Consider the following 25,947-nt stretch of genomic DNA (forward strand, 5'->3'; position numbering starts at 1 on the left):
TTCATTCGAGATCGAAAAAAAAAATAGTCGGTTTTTTTGCGCCACCCTAATATATGTTTATGAATAAATACATATATAAAGTTTTGAACCAAATGTATTTCCTGACCCAGCTCGTCGAGCTGAGTTGACAGGTAGCAAAATTTTTCGAAAATTCCATTACGAGGACAAATACAATAGTTAGATTTCTATGAAATCTACTAAAAAAGAAAAAAAAATTAACAAAACATTACTACTTATAAGAGTTATTTTACGATGCAATACAAGATACACTTCGACTTTTTTCTTTCCCTCTCTTTTAATTCTCCTCTGCACCCGCAATTTGTCAACATGAATATTCATTATTTGATGATATTTCTCCGTCGCCCATTCTCAACGCCCCCTCCTTAGCCCCCTACACCCTTAACAATCTTTATTACAACCCCTGGTGCCCTTTCTCATGTCATTTTAGTACTAAACGCCACCCCTTTCCCTTTGATAATACTTGGACAAATATTTTATAATATTTATTTTTCTAGTTATTGTAAAAAAAAATATTTTTTTGTTTAATGTCATCAATTTTTTATATTAATTGCACGCTGAAATTGATATTTAACACAAAATATCAGACAATAAAGGAAATAATATTGTTTTAAATGCATGCATCATAAATCAGAATTTATGTCAATAATCGATGCATAAAACTTCATACAAATATTTCTAAACGAGAACTAATAAATAAAGACTTTAATTTGATAAACCAAAATTTTAATCAATCATCAAAATTTATAAATCATTAATATAAATATTATCTCAATATTTCTGAATTTACGACAATTTCCTAATGATTTTAAATATTCACTCCATACAAAAATTAAAAAAAAAAAAAAGAAAAACTTTTTGTCGGATTAATGTCATTACTTGTAAAATAAGTATCAAGTAACACATTGTCATGTAATTCACGTTTATTCATCTACTATCATCTGACTCTACCTTATTACAATTAGCATCCTTATACATCTAATTAGGCTGATTATTCGTGAAAGACGTTAGTTTGCTATCTGAGCTTCTTCCTACTATCCTTCTTGTCTAATATAACTCACATCCTTTCTTTATGACCGTATATACGATATCTGAGATTATTATATACTACTTTATCCAATAATTATTCATAATACTCAATAATTTTGCCATATTTATATATTAGACTGTGTCTAAAGGATCAATTTTTTTTTCAAACTTTTTTTTACGCCTAAACCAAAAGCCTTTTTCATAATTTTCCACCCCGAAAATGATGCCGTTGGTCCCATTCGATATTTTAAACTGCACGTATTCAAAACTTGAAAAACATCCCTTTGGAGCCTAAACTTTTAGAGGTGGTTCCACCCCCTAGATATGTTTTTCTGCAGCTAAAAAAAATATGTATCCCTTAGATTTTGACGGAAAATAACACAACTGCCCAATTTCAAAACACAGAACACAGTTGAAAAATTTGTGTTAAATTTAACACAAATCACATGTCTTAAACGGTCCAATCACAGGTTTAAAACTTGTTGAGATCAAATAACACATTCAACTTTAGTTAAATTTACACTTGATGGTGTCAAATAATTGACTTAAGATATTTAACCATTGAATTTTTATACACAAGAACACAAAATTTTCAACAGTGTAAGGCACAAATTTTTTAAAGTCGATATTTTGGTATTTTTAGTTTCAGTGGAATCTTGTGAACATGATTCAATACATATTTCAAAAATTTTGTTTTTGTCAGTTACTGTGTTTTGAAATTGGGCAGCCGAACATATCTCAGCCCCATCGAAATCGAAGAGTCACACTTGGGATACTTTCCTTGTTCGATAAAGATGAAATACGCAAGACCAAAGCAAGAAGCTAAACCAACCTTAGAATTAAAAACTTGACACAATTTAATAAATTAATTTAGGTTCTAAAGAATTCGATTATTCATGCAAGTGTAACTAATCTCTAATCTCTAGCGTGGAGAATATTTAGCTTAGGGTTAAACGACTCGATGAATCAGGTTACATTATGATGAGATGTTAGGTCGAAGCACATGAAAGATCTCTAGAGTCCGGTGTAGATCATCTAGAATTCGGTGGCAGTGATTGACTCTCTGGACCTGGATCTGGATTTAGTAGTGTTCGGCACTCTAAAGACTGAATAATTGGTATAACGTCAAATCAGCTCACTTTACTCGGTCTCTTCAGATGGATGTCACTGTGATTCGACATTAATTTCAGTACTTCCTTCGTGCTTTGAGACCGAAAAAGTTGTTTGTTTTATTTATTAGTTTGTACCTCCCGTATGTTACAAAAATTTTCAATTTTACTCTCTAAATTCAAAATCAACACATCATTTACTGCTTTGTACATATTATGTCGCTGATTTTACCACTGAAGAGCTTCAATGTATTTCATCAAATGAAACTTTTATATGCTTCTAAATTTACCTTAATTCTCTTCTCAACTCATATAAATTGTGCGTTAAATTTTCGGCAATATTTACAGTAATGCACGATACGCAAGAATATGCGAGCTATTAAGATTAAGTATGTGCAAGTGAGAGAACATTATTGGAATACTCATACTAAACAAAGAGCATGTTTACTAATGCGCGCGCAGTTATCCCTAGAAAGAGAGCAATAGAGTGAGAGAATTAAAATTCAGCAACGTCGTGTCTCCGTCGGTGTTATTACAATTATCTTTGTCACTTTACTGAGTTTATATTTACTCTCAGAGAGCCTCTTAAACCTAGTGAGTGTAGCGAGAATCCTCAGTATTTTCCCCTACTTTCTGATCCTTCTACCTTCTACTTCTGCTCTAACAAACAAACTAATTCTATCTATCCTTTTTTATCCTTCTTAATTTAACGTCTAATTCACTCACTCATGTTACACTATCCTTATCCTTTACCACCCTTTATTCATCTGCTCCTCTTCCCTGTCCCTCTCTTCTTTCAACCCCTTCATCGTGACCCACGACTCGCGATTTCCAGAACTATATTCCATCCCATACTGCTGCAGACTATCCGAGCCTTTCCCCGACCTCACTTATTATCTTTACGACTGGCAAGATGGAATTAAACATCGTGGGGGCACATACCCAAAATGTAATAATATTCATTACTATGCTAATGTCACGGTTACTTCGTGAAATAGTCAGTTATTGCGAAAAGTTTATGAGTATTTTTGTTATCTGTGAGTCAACATACAACATGAGCCTATTTCAATGTTTGTTGGATGATGACTGAAAATGGAAACAAATAAGAGAAAGAGCAAGCGAGGAAGGGATGAAAAGACTTGTTCCTTAAATTTAGAAAATATTTAGGATTTTTGAGTGTAAGTGTAGAGAGAACAAGATTAAAAAAAATTCAAATGGAAAAAGGTAAATAACAACGGAGTTAATTATGATCGATATGTTCTATAGCAATAGTGCATAAAATTATATAATTATTGATTATTTTTTGATAGTTTAGGTAATTAAAATAATTTTATTTTGGAAACTACTGGTAATAGAGATAAATTGCAGGAATTTCAGAACTCTGTTCGTTCCGCATAAATGTATTGAGAATAAAAATAAATCTGGAAATCAGTTGACCCTCCGGGCCAGCTCAAGAGCTCCCCGGCTTTCGAATTTAAAGAGCTTAAAAATCTTTTGTGAATACACTTTCGAGCTCGAAAAAAAATAGTCTTGCTCTGAACGATGAACCGATTACAATGAATTATTGAGTAATAACAAAAAATTGCAAAGACGAAATTCTGGTGTAATTTTTGAAACACTTAGTGAATTACATCATGAGTTTTCTAGAGAAATTAAAGGAAATTGTTATTTTTGTAATTATTTACTTCTACAATTTCTCTTAATTGAATTAACTTATTCAGACAGTTATTCCAAAGATCGGCTTGTTTAACTGTTTGGAGCTAGTTTTGTTATTATAATGATCGGTTTTATTCGTTTCAAAGAGATTTGAAAAAAATCAGTTTTCATCATTTCTTTCTTTCGTGACATCTTTCGAACTAATTAACTGATTAATATGTTATTTGGTGACAATCAATACTTTTTTATTGCACACACATACACACACACACAATTGTACACAAACTTGGACGGTATCGTAAAATTATTCAAAACAGCTTTCTAGGACCTTTAAACTGATGAAACTCCGACTTCCATAGCGGAGAGTTAAGAAATCAATGAATAATCGAAATCCTCTGATAATTTTTTTCGTTACCTATCTAAGTCGAAATTGAGGTTCTCATAAAGTGCCGTTAAGACCTCCATACTGTATAACTGAAATGTAGGGGAGACCGGGTATGGTTGTCTCACGGGTTGGTTGTCACAGCGGCCATCACAGGAAACTTAAGGAACGATTATGAACATTGGTCGGTGTCAAAGAATCACGAAGGCATCACCTCCCTTTCCACTTCGCTTCAGTCTGCTCGGAAAAATAGTGATGGAGAAACGTGCATTTTTTTTTCTGAGAATATATAAAGTTGAATTCTGGCTTCTCCATTTGAGGGACAGAATATTTTTAAATTACCAGGTTGATGTCTTGCTCCCACTAGGTGGGCAGACGGATGGAACGTCCACAGGAACTAGCTGCTAACCTTCACTGATGCCGGTCCAGAAGACCAGGTGCTCTCTTGATGACTTCTCTGAGCGCGACCAAGACGAGCTCTGAAGACTCGGTTCTTCCGTAAGGGCAAGTGATTCTAATTAGTCGATCAAACCACCAGAGCTTGATGGTTCAACATCACACAAGATCGATTTCTCACGAACTTTACTTAGCTTTCATAACGCGATACCCGAATTTGGGAACTCGTTAACCTGATTTCAAATGACCAATGTCACCGGATCAAGGAGGACTTCCTCGGCAACGATCTCTAGACAGGGACGTTGGTGGACCAAACGACCAAGATCCGAGTGGATCGTTTTAATCATCCTGCGTAATTGGGCTTTTTATCCCTCTCGTTTTTTTTTGGCATAAGTTCGGGATGAGGCTAAAGGATTAGCTGTACAGCCAGTGACAGCACTCAGGAAGAGTAGTAGGTCACCGTTGGCAGCATTCCCAGTATCAAGATAGGAGGTGAGGATCGCTGGTATCAGCGTTCCCCAATGAAAAGGTGGTTTTAATGATAACTACTACGTAGGTAGTAGTGACAGCTTTTATTGCTCAAAAACACGAACTAAGAGGCAGGACCAAGTCAACGTAAGTTTCGCCCAGAGTTCTCGACTCTCTTCGGTATCGCGATTGGCTGATTCGGCGATGATCTCCGTTGGTAATTATACATTCATCAAAATGTTAACATTGCTTATCGAGTTTCCTAGGAGAAAATCATTGTGGCGCGCGTCTCATGCATCGTCATCTGTTAGGCTATCCTCGAGCCACGGCGATTTTCTCATCACAAGAGATTTCCGTTACATTGTTGTTGGTAAAAAGAAATAATCTCACCAACAAAGCAACGATTTATTAATTTATTTATAATTCTAAGAAGACTCGAACCGTTAATTTGCCCATGGTAGCCAATAAATAATTTGAGACTTTCAAAAAAAAATTATCTGAAATATTTATTTATATGGAATTAAAGCCAGGGAGTAACAATATGTTTAGGTCATTATAGCAAATAAAATTTTTTTTGGAATGTGACTTCCGCGGATTTTGTTTAAATTCAGTGGTGTGATTCTATACATCAGAATAAAGATTCCCTGAAGAGTTGAGTTCTCAATATTGAGTATTTTTGTAGTAATTATTTTTTTAATTTTGACGTTTTTTTAGCTTCCCGCTATGAAAATTGCAAATTTTCAAAAAAAGGGAAGGTAATGGTTTCAGTCAGCTTGAATCGGTTCGTTCGTTCCAAAGATATCGTCGGACAAATATTATTTTTTTTGTTTTTTTCAGTGAAATGTGTGTTTTGTCGGTCTAACTGTTTTTTGAGCTCGGAGAGAAAAGTTTCGACAAATATGACTATGGACCCTCCTTTAGTCAATGCTGCTAGAGTATCGGCTTGCAAGAGTAATAGAATAAATGTCTTTTGGTTTCATAATTCGAAGGACTTCTTCTAATTATGCAGAAATAGAGCACTCTGAAACATTATGCTTTAGTGGTACTCTAGCAAATAAATCATGATGATCGCATAAATAATAGACAAAAAGTTCATTCGGCAGCTGAAATGGAAGGTAGATTTCTCTCTCAATGGATGTAAAAAGTTAGCTTCGTACATGCGAATCTTGTGATACATGTTAATGTGTAATCATGGTATGAAATTTGGCATGTTTTTGAAGAGTGAGGGTAAAAAACGACAGCGACTTACTTCCACAAAAAACTTTAAATAGTTGATTTTACAAAACATTGTATACATAATATACGAATCGAATCTTAAAGCGAATAAAATATTACTGTATTCATAATCTGCAATGTTTATTTAAACTTTAAATGGTTACTTCCATACACCATAGAAGATGTTGATTTTTGTTTACCGTATATTACGGTGGGTTTAGTGTAAACTAAAGTGGGTTTACCGTAAATTACGATATGTTTACCGTACTGTACGGTAAATTTCACCGTAAATTTTACCGCAAATCCAAGGTAGGCTTACACTAATTTTCATTGAATGCTAGCATATCCTTGCGGATCCAATTTGTTTTGTTTTAAATGTACCTGTACGTACAATGATTATAACTCGTCTTGGTATACATTTTATTCTGTATGTCTATTTTTGTTTTGAAGCAAATGAGTATACCCTGGTTAAAAATAGTGATTGAGAAGAATTGAAAAGTGGCCACTCCATGCAAACTGTATATCTATATATACAAACAAACGAATTGAAATTATTGAAAAGAATTCGAATTTCATCATTTTTAATTCTTTTCAATCAGTATTTTTAACCAGGATACACAAACATTGAGCAGACGTCAAATGAAATATCAAAAACTCGCTCTATTGAGATAGAATACGGCTAATCCGCCGTAGAACTGCAGGAAATCAATCGTAAACTACGGTAAATTGCGGTAAGCCCGCCGTAAATTACGGTAAATCGGTATTTTACGGTGGATTACCGTAACTGACGGTAATTTACCGTAATTTGGGTCCGTTAGGGAAGCTTGAGATATAAAATTAAAGCTTATTAAGCTAGCTTTAAGATACATTAGGTGAAAATTGTCTAAAATATTTTGTTTCGAAGTTATATGTACCTTTATAGATAAAATACAACCAACAAAATTGGATTATAACGGAAAATGCTCAAGTTATAAGGAATGAAAGTCGTATTGTCTAATTTTTTTATTCTGTCAAATCTATCAAGGATATCTAATTATTCGCTAAAAAAGTCAAAACGTTAAGTTTGAGGAAAAAAGTTAAAGCTTATTAAACAAGTTTTGAAACTATTTTTACAGAAACTGTCTATGAGTTTCAGTTTTACAGTTATATAAACTCTATCAGTAAATAAAAAAGTAAATTTTCGGAATACTCTAAAAATTTCACACAACTATAAATTCTTAACTACCCACTGATTTGGCCCATCTCCGAACTTAAGCGTAATAATCACCCATAGATTAAGTGTGGAAAATTTCATTAGGATCTGATAAGAATTGTAGGCGCAATCGTGGCGACAAAATTGGTTATATATATATATGTGGTGGTTCGGCTTCACTCCGCGAGATGGCATTTACAGCTCGCGCCTCTCGCAGTATCTCGTCCCTATGCCTGTTTCAATATATAACATTTCCAACACGTAACTTCCAACATGGCGTCTTAGGTGGGGTATACGATAAACACACCTAACTGAGGAGTCTCAGCTATTGTATACTTAAACGAAACGCCTCTCTCCCCACAAATACCTTTCTCTATCTCTCCTCTTCTTCATTATCTTCTTCATTATCTCTCACAACGTTTCACTCTTTGGTAGTTGGTGACTTATGCAGTGATTATTGCAATCTAATCCTAAAGTATCGTCGCCAAATATATATACATGTGTACTGATCATGACATTCATGTATAATTTTTTCAACCAGTGGTATTTTTAAACCTCAATCAACCACTTGTGATAGGTTATGACGAAATTTCTTGAAAAATCAATCATGAGGATGAATACATCAGTTAGATTTTAAAATAAATTGATAGCAATATTGCTAACGATAACGTGAAAATAGGTATGAAATTGTTTTAACGATTAATGTAGAAGCAGATGTTAATCTTTCCAACAATCGTTGGTATTGAATTGATAATTAAATTCGTTCGATTAAAAAATATTTCAATAGCTTAACAATTCGATTTTTTATGACATATCAAGAAAATTATAAATCTATAAATATATTTAATTGATTCGGTAATAATAATAAAGCGGATTGAGGACACTGTACTTACTTTTTATTAAAGTAATATAATGAATTTATAAATAATAATCAATTACGACTGCACCATGTTCGTGTCTTATCTAGGTGTTCCATAAGCTATATAAGTACGTTCTCCTTTTATAGACAGGATGTGTAATTTTAAGCATTCAATCACCCAGAATTTAAGTATTTTTCAAAAAACATCATTTATCAATAAAATCATCATGGAATTTCTGGCAGTAATTTTTATGATATTTTTGATGATAAATATAATTTATGCTGAAGCAATAGAAGAACACGTGATCGATCCTGACGGAGCTGATCAAGTTCCATGGCTAGTTTTTATTGCCAAGTACCCAGAAGGAAGGCTTTCATTTGGTTAGTAACAAAGAATCAAAATTTTTTATTATAATTGAAATTTTTGGAAGGAAATTATACCTTTTTTGAAGCGGAGCTTTAGTATAAACCCTGTTCAATGGTTAATAATTTTAATATTTAATTTCACTTTTACTTAAAACTTTAAGAAAGACTTACTTAGAGTTACGCAAAATAGATTTGTTTAATGATCTTTTTTCGATGAAGAATAAAGATGGGAAAAATATTAAAAAGCTTGGATCATCCAGTAGTTAGGTTGCGAGAAACAAACTTTGACTCTTTGTGGAAAAAAAAACTTTTTAAGTTTTTGATTTTTTACTATTCACATTTTGTAGATTAAATATAGTTGTTAATTGCTTACTTTAAGAACACACAGATATTTTTTTGATTTATTTAATTGCCACTTGAGATTAGTTAAGCATATGGTCTCACTTACTAAATAGCTAGTATTAGTCGTAAAAAGCAATTGAAGATTCACATAAAAAGATCCGAATCACGATAAATCACGATACAGCGGTATATCATCGTAATTTATCGTGAATTCATTGATTAACATTTTTAATTTATTGAACCACCATAACATTTATAAAGAATGACTATTTATTCGATTTTGCTCATTACGTGATAAAATGTGTGAAAATAACAGTGAAATCACGGTTATATCACTACGAGCTTACACGATCATTTACCTCGAATCACCATGTATCATGGCGAATTGGATTCATCAGGGTTCGTGATGAAATTCAGTAAAAATTATGGAAAATATCTATAAAAATTTTACGAATAAAAATTTAACAATAATTTGCGATTAACTTTAGAATTTTTACATAACTGATTGATCATATATGCGCTGATTAGGCTGAATTAATATAAAACAAGAGTTTAGTAGTCAGAAAGAGAACGTAAGTCAAGATAATAAAGGCTTACTTACTCTTCCTGGAATATGATCCCTGATATTGAACGAAGAAAAGAGATGTTGGTTGTCTGTGGAAGATTATTACCGGCCTTATTCTGTGGCCCAGCTCCGTGTCCGAAGTGTAGAAGGGTCGAAAAATCATTTATAATAAATTGTATTCGAGTTCTTAACTGAATTTATTTATTTGTTAATGATCAATTAATGAAGAAGTATTGATGATGTTCTTGTTAAAAAGTATATTTAGGAAAATTAAAAAATTTTGTTGATGAACAGTCGGTTACTGATTTACTCGAGTTTAGTGTAAGTTATTGAAGAGGGATTTACACTTCTGGGCATCAAGGGTTGTTTTTTTAAAGTGTCTAGTGATAGTACTCTAATAAAATTCAATACTCGAGGAGCTGAGTCAAATTGTCTTAGGATTTTGAACAAACTATTGATAAAAAGGAAGCTCATTTTTCGAGGAGAATTTTTAACGTAAATTGGAATAGTACAAACCATTCATGTCTATAAATTATTAATGTCTAACTAATTTCATTCAATCAAGATCATTTCTGGGGTACACTTATCCATGATCAGGCCGTTCTTGCTGCTAATGAAATGTCCTATACTGAGTAAGTTAATATGAAAACCCTAAAAGCATTGCCTTAAGTGCATTACTTGATAAAATCCCTACAGCAAGGTTTTTACAGCCTCTTCAAGAATGCTACTAGGGAATATTTCAATGAAAATTACATTTTATTATGACATATTTCCTTTTTAATTACAGTACGGCAGATTTGATGGCATTTACGAATTGCAATGTGAGGTATTATCAGACGTCCACGTGTATTCCAGAAATAGTTAAAAAAATAATACGCATTGATGGCAAAGTTGTACTTCTCATTCTTGAGAAACCATTGGAAATAAATGATCCGGAGTATAATATTATAAAATTCGCGATTGGAAATAAAAACAACAACGAAGATTGTTATATTCCTTTTATTGATTACTTCCACGAATATAATGATTTTAGTAAGTATTTGGATTTTAGAAAATTATGAAACTGATGATATCATTTGCGAAATTATAAAGTAATTCGGCTGTTTTTTATTTTTGAGAGAAATCTTAAAATAGTCACAAATTTATCTTCTTAATGAATTTAATTAAAATTTATCATGATATATATAGAGATTGCGTGGTTCCACGCATAAATCCATGCATTCCCTATCAAAAATATCCATGTAGGAACTCAGCAAAAGTACCGATATAGATTTTTACATGGATTCCTATGGGAATCTACACCATGCCAAATCCATATAAAAATCTAATACGAATTCCCAGGTGGATTTTCACCCGATTTTTTATGGGAATCTGCGCTATGTCAAACTCTATATGGGAATCTTGTATGAATTAGTAATTAGAAAAATTAACAAAAAACGTCACGTTATTGATGCAAATACCGTAAAGAGCGTTTCTGTTTTCACAAACTTTCCTGGAATACAATAACTTTGTAAGATTCTTAATTGAGTGTTTTATTAAAATTATTTGTAATTTCTATAAAGATACATTACTTCTTTATTTAATTAATAAATCAATTACTTTTTACAAATACTGATAGAAAGAGCATTAATTAATCAATTTTTCGTAATAAAATATCGTGCCATATTAATTGCTATGGATTCTGGATAAAAACGATTTGATTACCCATAAAATAAGTAATTTTATTCTTATTGAACTGAACAGATAACCTGAATTTTAGATCACTTGTCAAATTAAATATTTAGTATCAATGTAATGTTTTGTATCAATGATTGTTTTGAGTATCAGTTTAATGTTTTTTATTCGGTGATAACTGATTTAAAGATAAAAAATTAATCATCGATACTTTATCTTTATTTTTCATGCTAATTTAGTTTGAATGGAACTTGAATCATGATAATCTGTTTCCCATATTTTATAAAATAACATAAGCATGCTATCTTGGACAAATATTCTCTGGATTTTGCCATGAATTGGTAAAGCCGTCGCATCATGAATTGTTGACGAATTAAACTACATTTTTATCATCACCGCTTATCGCCGAGAAAAATTAATCACCACTACGGACGTTATATTAACACCGTTTTTGAGGTTAAATTTCATACTGATAATCTTATTACTGAGACAGCGTATACATACACTGGTAACTTCTTTGATAGTGTTGCATTCTGGGTCATAAATCTTTCTCTATTCCTAGAAACCTTAAAAATTTCAAACCACTCTACTCATGTGACTAGGTTCGCTAAGCTGGAAATAGGTCTTATTTCTTGACCCAGGCTTTCTCCACATAATTTGCATCTTATCCAAAAAATAAATACTAAGAATTTGTTTTTCTCCACATTGTACCAGTGAGTACATATTTTAATTAGTGACTGATTAAATCATTTCAGGCTTAACTAGCGTACACATCAAGACACTTTATAAAGTTAAAATTGTCAATAGTACTACAGTAATAATTCGGGACAAAAATGGATTACCAATTGATCAGTATGGTCGTAGTTATCACCGATTCACTCGAACTATCATTGTGAGTTTTTAGCAATAACTATTATGGTTATGGTTAATAATATTCAAATCATTTAATTTCTACGAAATCGATTGATTGTTAACAGCCAGAAGATGGATTTCCAGTAGTTTGTCGTGGTTCATACAATAAATATTTAATGGTTAAAATGTTTTCATCTATGGGAAATGAATTTGATGAAATGCGTGATTACTTTAACTCACCAACGGATATATGGATAACTCGAAATTTAAAACAGAAAATTGATGCTGTTATTGATAGTAATGGATTAAAGCGGAACTGTCTGCGCAATTTAGCTTGCACAGGTGAATCGTGATCGAATTGAATCGTCTTTGTAAGTCAATGTACGCTGAGAAAATGATTGCTTTTGTTAAAAATATAGTTTTCCGTGATAAAATATTTCGTTAATTTAAAATAATAATAAAAATAACATCTCATAACAATAATAATTACTTCTATTTACTGTCATCTGACCTAGATTCTTACACCTTTTATTACAGAAGAAGAACTAATACCCGACTGGTTTGTAGAATGGCAATCCGTGCTCTTCCCTAAAAAATTCTATCACCTATCCGAATGCGGTTGATACGATTTTTACTGGAATCAGAAATAACCGTATTCTGAAGGGAATTGATTTTGTGTGAGAACAGATATATAAACAGCGTGGCCACAAAAGTAGACTGGTTGGTTGCGGAGAAAATCTGTTAGTAGATTGTTGCGTCATTGAAGATGCGATCTTCTACTAACACTACTCCCCAATAGAATATATAGACTACCATAAAGAATTTGACTTAAACACCTCATGAGCTAATTTTCATTTTGCTCAAATGCCTCGGAGTCTATCGAGATACAGTAATATTAATTTACATAGAATAACATTGTTTAACGTGAATTCAAAATCTTTTGAAAAATTATGGACCAAAGAGATCCTCAAAAACCTGAATTAGTTTGAATACATCTACTTTGATCAATGCAGATGTTCACAAGGAAGTGATTCACATCTCGCGAACCATGGAGAAAAACTGCAACTACTTAAAGTTTCACCGAGAATGGACTGAAAAGCATTGCAGTTGCAAAATCTATCCCCTACGGCCTCAACCTAGAATTCTCATTGGCCAAGTCTTAAATTGACTCCCTCTATTCTTAATTCAGCCGTCTCATTGGAGCGCAGGTACCGAAATTTCCCACTCCACGCCAAACATTCTAGAACCTGGCCCTCGGGTATAGAAGAAGGGAATATGAAAGTGGCAGCGCATTAATTCTTCACCAGTCCAACTGGAAAGAATACTCTCTACAGATAGTGAGTAAGGCAATCAGCTAGTACTTACCAAAACCTGTTCAAGCGAGCAAGGCTTAAATAGTCTTCAGACCCTCTTAACAACAACCAATTCTTTTTAGAACTAACGTTGTCTTAGGTTTTTTCAGAGCTAGTCAACTAGAACTCCGGGTCAAGTAAGAACACTTTCAATCCAAATAGCTCTTCTCAAGGCTATCGTTGAACAAGCTCTTTTCAGGGCTAGTCAACTAAATCTCCAACTTAACGTTAGACTACTCGACATCTAAACGGTTATTGAAAGGACCATTCATCTCCATCTTTTAACGTAATAACTCAACGGTCTTTTTCGAGACCAAACCGGCTTTTTTCAAGGCCCCAACGCTTGCTAACGTAAGAAATTCACTTCAATATTAAACTATCAAACCAGCAGACTCTTCGTTGAACAGCAGATCTAAATCATGAAAAATTCCAATGTTTGTAATTCTGATCAGATTTAGCTATACGGAGAGAAACGTCAAGGAAATATGCCTATGCAGCATAGTAATTATTACATTACCCTGTAGTTTGTATAAGCAGTAACAAAAACATGACGTGACACAAACTATAAAGTAATGCAATTATTACTATGCTGCATAGGTATATTTACTTGACATTTCTCTTCGTGTAGATCTAAATTTTTTTTTTTCGGGAATCTATTTTTTCTTATGAACAAGAACTTGTAAATGTATGTGGTTTAAAAGTTTAATAAAATTTAACATAGTTCTAAAGAATCCTTGTAAAAACGAATCATATATGGTCATGTATGGCCATTCACCTGCATCTAAATCAATACAAAAGACTCGGTATTTCATGATCCACTCAGCGTGGTGGTTGGTACGCCAGACTTTGAACCTAAAAGACCCAGGATTGAGCCTAGCCAACACCACAATTTTTTATCGATAGAAAAAAATAATGACCTACTTCAAAGACTATTAGAATGTTTGAAACATCTGATTGTCATGAATTTTTTTTTTTATTATTTTATCAAATTTTTTTTTTGGAAATGTAGCACTATACATGGTCATATTTGGCTACATATTGCCACTTTATATTTATGGCCATGTATGGAGCATCGTATATGGATACACATGGTCATATATGATTCGTTTTCCTGTGGAGGCTTTCAGCGTTATCTTTTATGAGTGCATGAGTATAGATTAAATGAAATATAATTTTATTTTTAAATATTTATGAGAGATAGAGGTTTTTATTTTCATGTAGGTTGAAGTCTTATGCACTTATTTTATACAGATCAATAATTTCATTAAATGTAAGATTTTAGCTCTGTTTGAAATAGAACTAAAATCTTTCCTTAAATATTTCTACGACAGTACTTAAGGTGTGCATTAATAATACTTCAATTTTTTTTCAATTACAGTTCAACACTACTCATTAACAAATTCTTCCTTTATATCCAACTAATGAGTATTCTTTTATTTGTAAAATCGCTGATCGATCATATTCAATCATTAAACTATATCCTTTAGAAAATTCAAAGCATCCTCTAACACTCAATTCGTTCAATTCTCTTTGGGTCGTCGTTATAACTCCAGACATTTATACTAAGATAACGGAGAAAATTTTATCTTGGTCTCTAGAACTCTTGGTATGAACAAGACTTCGCGACAAACATGCTTGCTTTTTTTGTGAAAACTGTGTAATACACACACGGACAAGCTCATGCAAACCGTACACTGTAAACATGACCGTGTCCACGGCTTGTCCATCCGGCTGACGTTTATTTTTCTGAAGTCAACACTTTCGATTACCGTGATAGAGTATTGAAGACGCAGCTGCCCAACAAGTTTGTAGGCTGTGTTAGCAACATCTTGAGAAACTTATCCATATTTTGTCAGCAACTTCTGTGCTAGCACGGAAAGAATACATCCAGCGTCATGATTCTGCACTGCAAGCACTTTATTACCACGTTCGTTGTGGTGATAGGCGTCTAGGTCCCCGGACAAAATTTCCCCGACAGAATATCCTCGCCAAAATATTGCCGGATAAGATATCCTTACGAGAAAATATCACTAAGACAAAATATTTCCGGACAAAAGATCCCGGTGACAAAATATTGTTTCATTCCTTGAGAAATATTTATATTTTTTATCATTTCTTAATTTATATCAGTTGCTTCAATTACAAAAATTTTTTAAAAAGTATTAATATAATTTTCTTCGAAAATAGTTCGGTTCTATTGTTCATGTATGGATTTATAGACATATAAATAAATGGAGTGCAAGGTGTGCGATTTCCTCACTTTCGATGTCTGAAACATCTTCAACACGGTGGCCTGGGAGGGCATACTCAACACTCTCAAGCGGAAATTTAACGTTGAGGAGTACATTTGCAATATGACGGATGAATAGTTTAAGGACAGAGTACTTGAATACGACACGACCACGGATCCTCGCACAATAGACGTCACGGCCGGGGTGCCACACGGCGTGGTTTTCGGTACTGACTACTGTAATCTCCAGTACGATGACCTCTTGCAGAAACCCCATTCCGATATCGAATAAGTGCGCTACGCTGATAACATTGCCGGAATAGTGCTCGCTGGACGCGTCGATAAAGTGTGCAAACTAATCAACTGACTAGTGAGATACATTTGTGGCTGGCTTAATAAACACGACCTCGAATTAGCGGTGAAAAAAACTGATATAGTTGTGCTGACACGTCAGCGCTAGTTCAAAAACCATTTGACCATCAACGTGAATTCCAGAAGGGGTTTGGCGCCCTCTAGGGAGCAGACCAAGTACGTACCACCCTCTTCGTGGGTTCTGGGACTAGAACTCCAACCGTTGGCGGTGCCCACTTGTTTTGCACCGTGTAACATGTGGCAACTCCGTGGTTGCAGGAAGCCAATAGGCACCGCTGCGCGGGTGATACCAACTCTTCAGGCTGTCTAAAAAGCCTAAGAGAATCTAGCCCTTACACAATACTATCACTAGCATACAGTGATAATCACTTGGTGATGACGACGGAGGGCAATCTTTAATAGTTGCTGTCCTAGATCCAAGTGAAAATAACGTGGAAAAAACCATTTTAGGGTAATGAGTAGAAGCGGTGACTCACCAGTTATCTGCCACCTGTGGACCAATACAGAGAATTGGTACCATGTGGGACCCATTCCAAGACCCACTTCAACCAGAGTCTCTTTATTTCCCGAGATGGGAGGAGTGTGTGGGTCCAAATGAGGTCGGTCTCGTGGTGGCTGGGGGTGAGGCACCCACATGCGATGCATGCCTAAAGGGTAAGCTAATGTGAACTTATGCTCACATTTCGCTTTTATAATATATGGTGGAAATAGATTGATTAGCAAAGCGCGTGTGTGCCCAAAATGGTGAGGAAACGGTCTCCCGTCAAACGGAGGTGGACTTAACGGTCCCGTTACATTAATCAATTAATCAACGTGAATGACGCAGAGATAACAGCAAAGCGTACGATGAAACACCTACATATACAGCTTGATAAAAAGATATCTTTCTGGGAACACCTTTCCAGGTGGCCAAAAAAGCGAGCAACACAGTGTCGAACTTATCAAAAATGATGCTTAACGCGACTGGACCGAGATACGCAAAGAGGCAAGTCCTTCTAAGCGTTGTGCATTCGATCCTGCTATATGGCACAGGAATCATAGCAGACAAGCTTTGCCAAGAAAAATACAGACACAAACTAGCCTCCGTACAAAGAAGAGTGGCGCAAGCGCATATCGGACGGTGTCCGAGGCCACGATCCTAGTCTTGTCCAAGGCTATACCGATAGACCTCATGGCCATAGCACAAAAGGATCTCTTTGTGAAGAATAGTAAAAATTAGAGTTGTTTTTTCAAACATTGTTACAGGGTACAATAGAATTCCTGATAATTTAAATATTCGAAACTTGAATTTATTTACTGTCGATAACCGGTCATTGAACCCGTAAATTTTGGGTTAGTGATGTGACTCGTCAACAGGCGTCGCATGGATCACTATGACCCGAACATCAGCCACTGCTATTAGTCTAAGTTACGAGTAGCGATAAGTTGCCGGGAGTGAACCGAAGATGTCCGAGCGGAACAAAATATCTAGGACTGCGGAACGCGGATTTGATCAGAGCCAGTCAGGTGACTAAAGTGACCTGACGCATTAGTACATTCAGGTAATTATCTAAGTTTGTTCACGTTTCACATGGAACGAGGTGATTAATTTTATTAATTTTGATTATCAGGCCACCCTAGGCCGATATCTTTAATTCATTATACATTCCTATGCGTACTGATGCTCGATAGATTACTAGAAATGATATAAATCATGTTGTGAGCAAGCATTGAGAGGGACGAGGAATACTGGCAGAAACATTCGAATAAAGAGCAGAACACTAGCCAAAAACCGGACAACCACAAACGGAAAAGGAAAGCCGAACACCAGCTACAGAAACCACAGCAGACACCAGTCATAATTTATCAATTGGTTGCTGTAATATACGTCAAGGTAGAGCATAATTAATTAAGACCTACAATTAATTTATTAATTGGCAAAATTAATTATAATTGGTTACTTAATAATTTTCCGTTGGTCTCATGTATTAATTTGGTAGTCTCAGGCCTACTGGCCATTTCAACCACGCATCGAGTCTCGTGTTCTCATAAGTTCTATCGCGTCTCTTGGCCACCATTTTGTCCACAACTCTGAATTGTTTATTCAAGGCCTGTCGGCCGGAATAAAATAATTTTCCGTGCACATAATCTTGTGAATTCGGATAAATTCAGTATTAAACTATTAAATTATTTCAGTCCCATCGGCCGCTCTAAATAAATTTTTTCATAGTGTCAATAAATTAATTCAGGTCGAAATTTATTCCGTTGGCCGAATTATTCAAATAACTAATTAACAAATTACTCAGTTTTTGGCCATAAATTCAAGCCCAGATGATACCAATTTATTGGCCGATTTTTCTAGTCAATTTATAACCCTTGATTCTAGTCACGTGTAGAAATTATGCTTAGGCTAAAAATTAATTAATTAATTGGCCGAAAAAATTGCGCATTCTAGTCGTAAAAATTATCATAAATTAATTATAAAACTAAGTAAGCAAATTTCTAAATAAATTAAATTTAAAAGGGACGCCATGAATCATGGTCGGAAAATTTATTAATAGAATTGAGTAAGCGTCATGCCGGTTATGATTCTGACGGAACGGATTATTTTGCCGTAGGAAAATTTAATCGTGAAATAATTAATTAACTGAAAAAGTTATAAGTGAAAATTAATTAATACTTCAAATTAAATAAATTTAATTAATCAATAAATTAATACAGCAATTTTTATATTGAGGATGAGTATTGAAAATTAAGTTAAGGAGACTGTGATATTGAACGTACTGAAAGTACAAAGCAAAGTAAAAAATTAAGTTAATATTAAGTTAATGAAACTGTGTCTTCGATTTAGGTCCGGTGGACAAACTGAGTGAGGTTTAAGATTATGTCCAGAGGACAGTAGAATTAATATATTGCGGGTTAACGTCCAGGGGACGGTATTTAATGGAAAATTTTGGTTAACGTCCAGGGGACGGTATTTTAATAGAAAAATTGGTTAACGACCGGGCGACAAATCAATTTTATACTGTGTGGGAGCGTCTAGAGGACAATATTTTATAAAGTAAATTTCAAAAGAATTAGTTTGTCATAAGAAATATTAGTTTGTCATAAGGAAGTAGTTTGTCATAAGGAAAAATGAAAGAAAAAGGAACGTGCTTATAATAAATAAAATTAAAATTAATTCTTTATAACTATTATTTCAGCCTATTCCACAAGTCCTCTTCTCTTTCACGAAATATTACAAAAGACCCTGGTTGATTTCATTCAATAAAATTCAACATCTCCGGTTCTGTAAGGCCGAGTTCATCTTCCAGTAACGCCCTAATATTCGACTCTAACACTTAGGTGCGACCAGACCTGATAAGGTTAAACCCTCTGTTATAACATCAATCATCTTTATTTTTGACAAATTGTGGTTAATTGTCCTGTAAGGAACCTCTCTTTTAAAGGGCGGTTTTGTTTCAAATTCACCAATCCTGAGATTAACTGTCTGCCGTTGGACTACTTATTTTTAAAGCCTTAACGTCGGCGCTTTCTGGATAGTTAAAAAATGAAATTAAAAAAAAACTTTAGTATTTTTGCACTCTGCAAGTTTCAAATAAAGGTTTAAAAAAAAATCAATTGCAATGTTTAACACAGGGCCTAAAAAAAAAAATTATTTGAAATTTTGTATTTTTTAGCTTTTCGAGGTGGTCAAGTACCGTAACCTATTAATAAAAATACGAAAGATGAAATTCGATGAGCTCCGAAAAAATTTTTGGCAAACATTTTATTTACAAAATTAATAAAATCCCTCTACACAAGAACAAAGAATTTAAGCCACTTAGCTAGTAGGATCTTCCTTGTAAAGAATCAAATTTCCCAAAAAATCATCATCTGCATTTTTACTGTAAATTTCTTTAATTAATCAATGTCAATTATAAGTCCAAATTATTATAAGTAAAATGATTTTTAGAACCAATACAGAAAAAACAATCAGAGCCTGAGTAAAATTACTAAGGAGATTTCTAAAATGTATTAAATTACTTGCAAAATGCCTTAAACGGCGTCCCTATAACATGAAATGCGGCTGGGCTATAGAGAATTTTTAAAAAAATCCTAACTTTCTATGTATTTTGAATCGGAAAAAATCAAAATCAAATGTAAAGTACCCAAAATAAAAATTAAGAGCTGAAACTATCAAGAAATTTTTTTATTCAATGTGTATAACAATATTTTGAAGTGAGAGAAAAAAAAATACTCATTCCATACGAAGGATCCTAGTATACCTGTATAATAAGTTAGTCGTAACTCAAAACCTATTTAAGGCTATCATTTTTTCTAACTTAGCTGCGACGAATTCCATTCTTCGGTCATTGTTCTAATAAAAGTGTTTATTTTATCAGAGCTATTAATAGAATCGGAAATATCGATCAATTAATTTTATCTATATAATAACTCAAGTTTTACTTATTATTTCTATAGAAACGTTTTTTTTTTTTAAAAAACAAAATTTCAGCTGTTTTTTTTTTTTTTTTTTTGTACGAGAAGAAAACAACAAACATAGGTAAGCACAAAACTTATGTTTTATTAATTTGTAACTTAGCCGCTGTAATTGCATGAATTACTAAAGTGCTGCATTGAAATTACACGAAAGCAAAAATTAAAGAAACAAAATTTTTAGATATTTTTTTAGTGATTTATGAAAAGCTGAATATTCGTAAAAAATTATCGTATTGAAATTTAGAAAAGAGCATTTTAAAGCTTGAAATCTCGAGTTTTAAGATATTTGAAACAAAATTTTTTTAGATCCACGGCTTTTATGCAATTATGAGAAATGCCGCGAAATAAATTATCGAAATTTATTTTTTCCTTTCAAAAGCTCCGCAAGCTGAAAAATTTTTTTTAGCTAAACCAATTAATAGGGCAGTTAGCAACTTTATTCAGCTTTAATCTGCTTTTTTTAAGCTCGTACGACAATTCGTTGCTGAGATATCCGCCGTCAATCGAAAAAGGATCCTTTTGGCTTTAATCATCGATATCTCAGTTTCTAATCATCGCAAATCAAATCGAAGGACGGCTTTGAAAATCTTAATCAGTTCCCTACAAGACCTTTTTATGATTTGAAAGAAAAAAAAAAAATCTACCTTTAGCGTGAATTAGCAATAAGTTCAAAAAAATGACTTTTAGTTTGTTCTTCAGTAAATAAACCGCTACTTTGGTAACGTTGATGGAAAGACCAATGGTACCAGGTTCTTTCTGAGCCCAATGTACTTCCAATAACCCCTACCAATTTTCAAATTGATCCGAGAAATCGTTTTTCCGAGAAAATTGATCAGTTCTGCAAAATAATTAAAGGAACAAGTTTTGTTTCTTAAATTGTGTATTAATCATCGAAGTAAAATAATAAATTATTTTCGGGTTTTCCTTTATTTTTGCGTTATTTACTCAGTAAATATAAAGTATAAAGAAAATAAAATAGAATATCCGAAAAGTTATAAAAAAAAAGTTCCAAAATTTTTTTTTTTTTTAATATTTTTTTGAAATTTTATTATTTTTTCCCTCTACTTTATATTTGAATCGTTTATTTGAAAATCCCCATAAGTCAAGAAAACAAAATTTTTCAGGAAACACAAAAAACATTTCTTGGAAAAGCTTGACATTAAAATAATGAATAAATAATTGAATACAATAGTGTTAGTGTCCAAAAAAGATTCCAACAAGAAAAATTGAATTTTTTAACTGAAACTACTTAAAAAATTCATTCAAAGTTGATTGACTTATGGAGTTTCTCAACCAAACGAAAAAAAAAAAGTTTTAAAATCATGATTTTTTTTAAATGTTTCCACTCAAATCATTTATTACACTGATAAATGAAGTATTAAATATGTATTTGAACTCTCAAACTCAGAAATCACAAAAAATTATAACTAATTCAAACATTTTAATTAGTCATATAACAGTCAACAATTAAACAACATTTGAATTCTATTCCCCAAAAAAGCGCGAATTTGAAGTAAAAAATAAAAAAAACATTATTTCAGTACAACTAAAACTGCATATGTTCATTTGAGTCATTGACTTATGGGATTTCTCAATTAAATAAAATTCCTGGCACCCGGTTAATTTTTTTTCAACGCTGATTTGATGCGTATTTTGATTGATTTCTATGAAAGGACATCCAAGGTACCCAAAAATGCAAAAAACCAAATTTCGTAAAAAACATGACTTATGGGGTTTCTCAAATAAACGATTCATATGCAGAGTAAATAACGCAAAAACGAAAGAAAACCCGAAAATATATTTTTGTTCATTGTGATGATGATTACAGAATTTAGAGAACAAAACTTGTTCCTTTAAGAGGGGGGGGGGTAGTAGGGTTTTAAAGGTGAAAAAAAAGTATACTTTTATTATTTTTTCTCCGCGAATCGAGTAATATAATTTCATTTAACTTAATAACATATTATTGTACAACTTATAAACTATATCCAAAAAAATTTTCATTGGAAAATACTGAAAAATAAGCCGGTGACGTTGAATCTCCCGAGGCGCCTTCAAAAAAAGTTGTTTTGCCGTGAACATCATAACTCCTTACAGGATCATCTGAAAAAAAAAAAATTGATATGTATTTTAAAGGTGATGTATTTCTCGTGGTAACCACGAAGAGTTTTTTTTTTCGATTTTTTACAGCACTTGGAAGTGAAAAACGCGATTTTAGCTCAAAAACTCGCGGTTAATTTGTTATTAAAAAATAGAAAAAATTGAAAAAAAAAAACTCTCCGTGGTTACCTGTTGATTTATGAGAAGAAGTAATGTTCAAATTTTCAAAAGGATCGGTTTAGTACATTTTGAGTTTCCATTATTATTATTATTATTTATTGTTTATTGGCCATGAAGTTGTAACTCCTTGCGGCCATCCAAAACAGATACATTTAATCGTATAGTATTATTGTTGTTAACCAAGGCGATTATTTACATTTATTTAACATATTTAACATAATCAATATAGTCTCAATCCCAATCATCATTCAATCATCAAATCATTATCCACACAAATAAAGTTATCATGTTCACAAACTTCGAAAATGACGTTTTCGGGAAAATCGATTTAAAGTTTTTTATACGTGAAAATTTGAAATAAACCATCAATAAAAAAATATGAATTTCTATACTTACATCGAGTCATCAGCTTACCATCCTTTAAAAGACAACAGACGGAGAAAGAGATTCGACAAAAGAAAAGAAAATTGCAGCTGATTTCTACTAGGGGTATGTAGGGGCAGGTATAAAAATCAGGTATCACGGCCGGTCGTTCGAAACGCTGTAACTCCGTTAGTTTTACTCGGATTGACTTGAAATTTGTACACAATATTCTTGACATATTGTTCATTCAGAAAAAAAATGAAAAAAAAAAAAACAAATTTTAAAACCCTACCCCTCCCCCTTAATTGTTTTGGAAAACTGATCAATCGAATCGGAAAAACGATTCGTTGGACCAATTTGAAAATTAACAGGATCATTGAGAGAACATTGAGCTTAGAATGAACCTGGCAACATTAATCTTTCCATCGATGTTTCCAAAGAAGCAATCGATTTCCCATACAAAGTTTAGAAACCGGCCCTCAGATGGCCCATAGCCGGGTGAAGTATGATGATTATCGGCCAGTCATTGGCAACTTTTAATGGCCTATGAACGGCTAAATATACAATGATAACCCCGGTCCATGATGCTCGACTATCGGCCAAGTCAGCAAATAAATTTAATTGAAAGAAAAATTCTGTTAATTTTCTAGTATAGTTCATAATCATTAACGTTTAAACTATTTGAGTAAGGTCAATTATGCTGAAAAACCTCAATAAAAAATTCTGTTGGGCTCTACGCGCAAACTGCAGTCCTTCTGATTGCTACATCTGAACGATAGCTACTGGACGAACCTACTAATGTTGAGCTAATACTTTTAAATGATCTACTGATTCATTCTAGCAGAACCACTCGGCTTTATGAAATATAATGAGCAATTCAATTAATATTTTCGATTATTTAAAAAAAAAAATTATTTCGTACTATTTTTATTGTAATTACATTAATTTTTTTAGTAAAAATTATTTATTTTAATTAATTATTTATCACAATTCCAGTTAAATTATCTTGCTCTACCACTGTTATTGAACATGGCATTCATTATAAAAATGTATAACTTATTTTTTGATTAAATTAATTTCTATGAGTAGTTATAAAACTGCGGATGTTGATTGCAAATAATACCGAACTCAAAATCATTTTAATTGTTAGTTGTAAATATCTTTAATAAGCAAATTAAAATATTTATTAATTAAAAGTTAGTTTAAATTAAAAATAAAGGATCATCAAAGAAAGAAAACTATAGTAACAAGTTATTTGAATAATTAATCATTGATAAGTAGATTTTTTAATTGAGAAGTAAAAATCATGGACCACTGATTCACCAACAATGGCTCAACGTTGCAAACCGATAATCAGCCAGTCATAAGTAGCCATTCATTGGCCATCCATCAGCAGCGTCGTATGACTGCTGCTGGTAATTAACCAGGTTTGGGCCATTACTTATTGCCAATGCTTGGCTGAGTGACGGTAGTCAGACATCGGCCAACCTACGGCATTTTTTCCATTAACGGCGACTATGTATAGGTTACTGAAAAATCAAAAAAGCCTTTTTTTTGTAGTTATTTCTAAGAGATGTTAAAGATAGAAAATTATTTTTTTTTTAATTATGAAAAGGTCTGGTAAGTAACTTTTCAAAGTTTTCAAAGCCACCTTCCAATTCACTGTACGATCATTGGTGCAATAGCCGTAGTTCTAAGAAAATTTCGATCGAAAGATCTTGAAGCTAAAGATTTCAAGCTCTAAAACGCTTTTTTAACAATTTCGATACAATAATTTTTCAAAAAGTTCCAGCCTTCTAAGAATCACTAAAACATTTCTGAAATTTTTCTGTTCCTTCAATTTTTGGCATGAGTGTAGGTTTCCATTGCAAAAGTGACTAAGTCATAACCTGTATGCTAGTTTAATATTGTATTATAGTTATACATAATTACAAGACGGATCTTTTTTAGGTACAAAACTTGAAATGAATTCTACACTTACTGTGTTAATAAGCTTAATGATTGTAAATGTCACTTATGGATGCAGTTCAGGTAGTAATAAGCATGTTATCGATGCTAATAAAAAAGATCAAATACCGTGGCTAGCTTTCATTACAAAATATAAAGACGAGAGACTTTTTTTTGGTGAGTATTACTTATCGCTGTTTATGAGATTCATCTGTCACTAATTATTATAGTATGGAATGTTCAACTGAAATTTTTTTCCGACAGAATATTATTGGGGATCTCTTATTCACAACCGAGTTATTTTGGCTTCTAAGTATTTTGGATTCAATGAGTAATGAATTTTACATTAATAATTTCTATTTCTATACACACACATACACACACACACACACACACACATATATATATATATATATATATATATATATATATATAGGCAGATCCATTACTTTTCGACGAAAGTGTGCACGACGTGTGGGTTACCGATTTGAACGCCGATATGTTTTTTTGAAAGTAGGTTAGAAAAAGAGAGGATCCTGAAAATTTTAGCTCGATGCAATCAAATCCCGTCACTGGAGAATTTTTGTGAAATTTGAAAAAAGTTGATTTTTTAGTCATTTTCAAAAATTAATACCTCAGCTCCTATATAACAGAGCTACAATCAAAACGCCATTTTTCCCTGTCAATATTATATTTTTACGAAAAAATACATCACTGATTTAAACTCAATTCCGGCTTAGCTGCGGGCTTCTAACTGAGCCACTGTTTGAATCATTTTTTTCCGATTTTTGAAGTGCTCTTAAATCTACAATTTTTTGAGTA

Source organism: Microplitis mediator, chromosome 11 (genome assembly GCF_029852145.1).
Source record: "Microplitis mediator isolate UGA2020A chromosome 11, iyMicMedi2.1, whole genome shotgun sequence".
Taxonomy (NCBI): domain Eukaryota; kingdom Metazoa; phylum Arthropoda; class Insecta; order Hymenoptera; family Braconidae; genus Microplitis; species Microplitis mediator.